Source organism: Salvia hispanica, chromosome 2 (genome assembly GCF_029641045.1).
Source record: "Salvia hispanica isolate PSC_SH4W2 chromosome 2, Shi_PSC_v1, whole genome shotgun sequence".
Taxonomy (NCBI): domain Eukaryota; kingdom Viridiplantae; phylum Streptophyta; class Magnoliopsida; order Lamiales; family Lamiaceae; genus Salvia; species Salvia hispanica.
Genome location: NC_142693.1, coordinates 17,526,843 through 17,533,813, shown reverse-complemented (window position 1 = coordinate 17,533,813; position 6,971 = coordinate 17,526,843). Strand labels below are relative to the sequence as shown.

Sequence of the window (6,971 nt, the reverse complement as noted above, 5' to 3'; positions counted from 1 at the left end):
AATTCTTATTTTTTCAAATAAATGGAGTAATACTTTTTTTTTTTATAATATACGTAGTATATTACATGAATTAAAATAACTAATTTTGAGGCAAAACATACACGGTAAAAAAAATGAGACATCAAATCTCATATCATAATATTGGAGGTGGTTGTGGTTGTAACTTGTAAGAATGAAATGGAAAATTATAAAATTGGATATTTTTTAAATTCGTATAAAGCAAAAACAGACTAGATATATAGGAATATAAGAGATAAGGAAGCGACTTATAATAACTGCAGACTCATCACATACATTAGATGTCTCATTAATGAAAGAAATAAATAAGAAATAATTAAATAATCTCACTAAATTTTTATTCGACTCTGATTAAACTTTCAAAGGTCTGGACAGATTGCCACATGTATAAGTCAATTAGAGTTTCAAAATTAGAGAAGAAAAAGGAACAGAAATTATTTTTATGCAATTATATATGATCAGCTTTAATATGTTCGAACCACTGAAGTTTTATTAGACTCGAAACTCTTACATACACATGTAACAAATGAAACAAACAAATACCAACACCTCCTTTTCCTTACATACACAGGTAGCAAATGAAACAAACAAATGTTCCATATCGATGTATAGAGAGAACGTCATTTAAAAAAACACACCCACACAAAATCAAACATAATTACATTGCCACCATCCTTATTTTCCAAAAACATCCCAAACAAGAAGAGGTGATCATCACTCAACGAAGATCGCACCACTCTTGGATCTCGTGTTGGATGCCGGTGAGAGGGTTGTTCTCGGCGAGAAGGGCGATGGCTCGAGCAAATTCCATGAAAAAGTAGTCTTGGCTCATCGCCATCTTCTCGACATAGGGCTTGGTCCTCTCGTCGGTCGCGAGGAGGCGGTCGACGATGATCAAGCCCTTGTTGTCGAGAATGTTCCTGTAGTAGTTGTTGTCAAGCTTCATGGGCGCGCCGCGGTCGTTCCTCACGTATTGTACGGCTTCGGGGATCCGGTGGGGGCACCTTTGCTCCACCCGGTCCGGGTAGAGGCGGTGCGCTAGCTTCATGCAGTAGGTGCGCCCCGCGCTGTGGGAGGCGAGTAGGGCGACGCCACCGGCCGTGTTGATCCCGATGCTGGCCAAGCGGTCAAGGACGACTTTCAGGCTCTCGTTCTGTGGTAGGAAAGATAAAAAACAAAACATGATACAGATACACATTTTAGATCTGTTTGTCATATAATTCCAAGACAAATTAGTACTACTATATAAAGTAAGATTGATTCATTTTCCTATGATCAGATACTCAAAAAGACAATTTTTCTACTTATATATGAAATGGCAAAAATTGCCCGATATAAGTCATAAAGTTAAATCAATCTCGTAATTTTTTAAAATGGTCAATTATATTAAAACTTCAACATTTTACTCAATTATCCCATACGTTCAAAATTGGGAAAATTATGTATGAAATGCCTAACGATGAATACTATATATATAGACAGAACGTTCGACTATTTAAGCGATACTTAGTCAGTCATGTCTTTTAATTTATACACATGTACGCTTCACGAAATCAATTCAGACACATAGGATTTTTTGCATGAGACAAATAAGAAATCCTTACAGCGACGATGGCAGAAAGCATGAGAATATCAGAGCAGGAGACGACACCGGGACAATCTCTCTCTTGAACGTTTTTGATGTTCTCGAACATCACCCTCCTCGGTGAGTCAAGCAAACGCGATGATGCATCACGTGACTGGGATCAACACAAAAGGAGAGATCGGTCATCAAATTAAATCTCTATGCAATTGAAATCGAATATAGAGTTGAAGATTTAGAAAGTTGTTTAATTTGTGAGTACCTCGACAAAGCAATCATCGAAGAGCCACGAGAAAGCAGTGCTTTTGTGGCGATTGCAGAGAAGCTGGACTTGCTCTTTGATCATGTCTTCAGCTTGAGGAGGGCAAAAGTTTTTGTACATCTTCATGAAAAGACCTTCATTTTCTGCGAAAGCAGAGACTGAGGAGAAGTAGAGCAATGAGAGGATGAAGAGAGCTCTGCAAATGGAACTCGACATTATTATTGTGATTTGTGAGGATGAAGAAAACCCTAAACTTTCGCCTTTATTTTATAGAGCCAATTTTTACTCCTTACAATTTTCTATCTATTTACATAACCGAAGTAATAATTATGTCAAATTTATGATTTTCTCTTTGTCTACGATGTCAACTTTTAATTGCTCATTTTAAATGCAATGAATAAAGGTAAAAAAATATGATAAGAATTTAACTTCGTCTTTTTTTAACATGGGGCATATACAAAATGGAGGAAGTATCCATTACTCTCTCCCCGTTCGCGAATAGGAGTTGCATTTTCCATTTTAGTCCTTTTGCAAATAGGAGGCTTGTCCATTTTTACTATATATAAATGGTAATAGAGTATCACATTCCACTAACTAACTCTCATATTTCATTTAAAACTAATACTATTACATACAAGTGAGATCTATGTGTCACTAACTTTTTCTACTCATGTTTCTTAACATTTCTTAAAACACGTGTCGTCAAGAAATGGGACTCCTAATGACGGATGAAAGGAGTATTATTTTACATAAGCAAGTCAGAAGAGTGATTCTATGATTCTATCTACATTTATGTGTATGCATAAGATCATGTAGAATTATCATGAATTAGGTAGTCCATTCGATAGAGAGAGGTGGTTAGTCATAATAAGCTCTACCATTACTATTTATTTTAATAGCAGTTTATTTGCACTCGGTACTCACATGTATTAATATTATTAATTTCTAGTATTAAAATACACACATGATCACGCACGCATAATCGTATTAATTAGTTCAAATTCTACGATTTCTACACTTCCAATTTTTTTATTAAAAAAAAAATCATAATTTCTTGGTAAATAATATTCTAACATCACTAAATAGTTTTATAAATATATTTTCAGTGATAAAAAGTTTAGATATTACATAATTTTCTAAAATAAACTCAGGAAAAGAATAGAGAATGAGGTATTTGTTTATTTATCCCTAATGGCAGAATCAGAATCCCAATTTGGGTATAAACTAGTAAGATATTAAATTTTCACGTATAATTTAATTTAATTTAATTTTTTCCTAACTACTTGCTCGCACGTAACAATCAACTTGAAATTTTATATTTGTATTAATTTATTTTGTTGAGTAGAAGCCATGTTATCTTAATGTTTTTCTGTTTGTGTATTTTTCCAAATATAGACAATACTACTTACGGCAAAAAGATGCATGATAGTAGTTCCTTTTAATATCCCTGATTACCATGGATCCGACTTTGCCCTAATTAATTAATTAATTCATGCTTCGCGGTATTAATTAAACAAGTTTAGTCACACACTCAACAAAGGAACAGTGCCAGGTGATAAGAGACTGTGTTCTTTTACTTCTATTATATTAATCCATTTCTTGTAAAAAGCACATTTCAAATTTTAAAAGAATTTTTGAATAAAATACACAAACTTTCAGTATTTTCTGATTTTTTCTAAATTTTAATTTTTGAATCTAAAAACATGAATTTGAAGTTTTAAGATTTTCTTCATAGAATAATTTTCTCTAAATTGAAGTTGATATGTTCGTAGAAGTGTGAGCGTGGTGAAAGGCGGCGAGTATGAAAACGACGTCATTTAACTAGAAGAAAATAATTTGTCTATAAATACACGAACTTCCAAGGTTTTTAAGATTTTTCCTCAAAGTTTGAGAACTTCTATAATATCCCCCAAACTTTTATGATTTTCTTATTTTTGCCCTAATGATAGGTGTTTTACTAAAATCATTCTATGTCCAATAGTTTTTTTAAAATTTATGCATGAATATTAATTTATATATATTGATGCTTAAAGAGAGTGAGATATTTAGAAAGTACAATTTCATCAAATTTTTTAAAATCACATACATTATATAATTAAAATAAAATTTATCTCCATATTATTGCATAATCATGTTAAAATCATAAAATTTAAGCTTTAATAATTGATATATAAAAATAAAAATAATCATCATCCCAACTAAATGCAATTTGAAAGATAAAATTACAAATATCTCAATTTACAATCTCTTAAAATTTGTTAATAGATCAAGACATTTGACATAGTCAAGTTTAATTCAAGAAAGAGATTTAACGTCTAAAAAATAAAAATAAAAATACAATTTAAAAAAAGCGTTAAATTAGATTATTCACAAAATATTTCAATTTTAATGAAATTGATTTATGGAAAAAATATTAGAAAATCTTAGATTTCATGTGATTGAATTTTTTTTAAAAAAGTTAAAGAGGAAAATTCAGAAAATGCCCAAAGTTCGAGTATTTGTAGGCTGATAATATGTCAAGTTGATATACCACATTTCACCATGTAGATGCTAATATGTCAATTTTGAGAAAAAAAAAAACCAAAAAAATAGTATTGAAAGTCGTGTATTTATGTGCAAATAAGCTTTTTAAAACTATCATTTTTTGTATGGGTAACTAAGAATTGAGATTGGTATCTGGTCATTCATTTATTTTAACAAATGGTTTATAATCTTATAATTTAGTACAGTATATACAGAAGTACATAATTTATCTTATTTTTTTTCTAATTTAAAGAAAATCAACTAATTTATCTTACTTTTTTTTCGACCAGAACATTTCGCCCTAATTTTTGTAGGTTTTTGGACCTCCTTTGTGATCTGTTGTTGGATCTGTTGTTTGAGAAGCCGTTTGTTCATCCTCTTTACCTTGAATCGTCGATAGCAATCCATTTTCGCTCCATACATGTAAAATAATTAGTGAAATAATTAAAAAGTTGATAAATATTGACGATTTGTTATAGTTTTTCAAATTTATGAACTCTGTTTCGATTTTACCTAAAATTTGTGAAACGCTTCCGTTGTCGCTGGAGTGTGTAAGTTTTGTGCTCTAGCCCTGATTTGCGATGGCAGAACCGATTAGAAGATAACGCGTCGCCGATTTTGGTGGGTGTGGTCGTAGACGCAGTCTATGGCGACTTTTTCTCCGATTTGGTGGGTGCAGATCTAGGGTTTCGTCGCCGTGTGAAAATGCAGAAGAAAGTATATACTACATATTTTCTTAAAATATGTTATTTGATCATAAAGTTGTTTAATTAATGAGATCATTTGTAATTAGTTAATGTTAAGTGCAATATTTTGGATTAAATCGGTTGGTTTTGTAATATGTTTGATGTTGGGCTTTTCAAATGTGAGGGCGATTTTGATTGGGCCATTTCAAAGAATTTTAGATATTTCATGTTATTTTTTTTGTTGTTATCTTTTAGTAATTTAATGTGGGATATTGTGGAACAAATATTGGATCAGCATTGTATGTAAATTTGGGATAATATTTTTGAACTCAATATCGCTCTATTTTTAAGAATTGTTAACTATATTGAGATAATTGTAAACTATATCGGGATCCTCCTGTTTTAGGGATCTATTTTTAAGAATTATTGGGCCATGTATGTTAACTATATTGGGCTTTTTTTTTTTGTCATGTTATTTTTTATAGTTATATTAAAGTATGTTTGTTCCTCTTTTTATCTTTAAAACAATTATAATTTTTAATTTTTTTAAAATTTATGATTTACTGGATTGTTTGTTTTTGTAAGTTTTTTTTTTCAGTTATGAATAACTGTGTTTTGTTAATCAAGTGAAATCATGAACTCTTTTATGTTCAAATTATCTGATTTTATTTCATCTTTTGGTTTCTGCTTTATATTTTTCTTTATTTGTATATATTATTATATTCCATCCACTCATCTCCTATTTTGTTATTTCTTTTATTTAATATTGCTATACTCATACTATTTATTCAAATTGTATAAAATTATATGCCGAATATGAGATGGTTCATTTACAGTATCTTGAGGGAAGTACATTTTTTTTTGTTCTTAATAATGATATGAATATTTTTTATATACATGGATATTCTCATCCGTAAAAATATTTATGTATTATTTTCTCTATATTCTTTATTTTAATATATGTAGTTATTAATATATCGTCAGTTTTTGAAAATCTTTTGTCCAGTGCATAGCACGGGTGGTAACAGTACCAGTTAGAAGGAGTGCGTTTTCCTTTTTTTTATTCTTTGTAATATTATTAATTGTTATAATGTTATTTATACATATTAAATTATCACATTTTTTTTCATAAACGTCAATGTTATTCTGTTCTTTTAATTTATTCCTTCTTATTTAAGATCATTATTCGTAAATCGTTTGGCCCGTGCTTAACACTAGTGGTTTATAATTTATAACTTATAATTTAGCACAGTATATATAGAACTACATAATTTATCTTACTTTTTTTTTCTAATTTAAAGAAAATCAACTAACTAAAATTACTTTAGTTTTTCTAAACTTAATTGTACAAAGAAATTTCTAACCTCGTTATTCAAATTCAAAATATTTCTATTTTTTTAATAAGTTTGGGGTGTTAAATGATTCCATTAAAAAAAAATTCAAAAAATTCAAAAGAAAGCTTTTGATGATGGGGTTGACTTTGATTTTTCGATAGGAAATATTTAATTAATCACTACTTGTGTTGATGCCAGTACGAGGATGAGATCCCAAATTTTAGGATCTTCATTAATTGAACAAAAAAACAATGTCTCAACTCTCACACCATCATCTCCTATTCCTTACGTACACTGTTGGCAAATGCAACAAACAAATATCTCAGATCGATACAATAGACTGTTGGAATAAATAATTAAATTTAATTTTGTAGTAGAATTATCTAGATATTAGTATGTATTAAAATATCTAGATATTTTATGAGAATTCTCTAGATTATAGATATTTTTTAGAATTCTCTAGAATTATGATGTATTAAAATATTTAGATATTTTAGTAGAATTTCCTAGAATGTTAGGAAAATATCTAGACTTTTATGTAGAAAAAATCGGGATATAAAATATTA

At 29.7% G+C, this 6,971-nt stretch overlaps 1 pseudogene; it reads right to left on the bottom strand.

Annotated features, from left to right (window-relative positions):
* Positions 1–736: 736 nt before the first annotated feature.
* Positions 737–2,078, bottom strand: LOC125187985 (peroxidase 42 pseudogene; annotated as a pseudogene).
* Between the last annotated feature and the right edge of the window lie 4,893 nt (positions 2,079–6,971).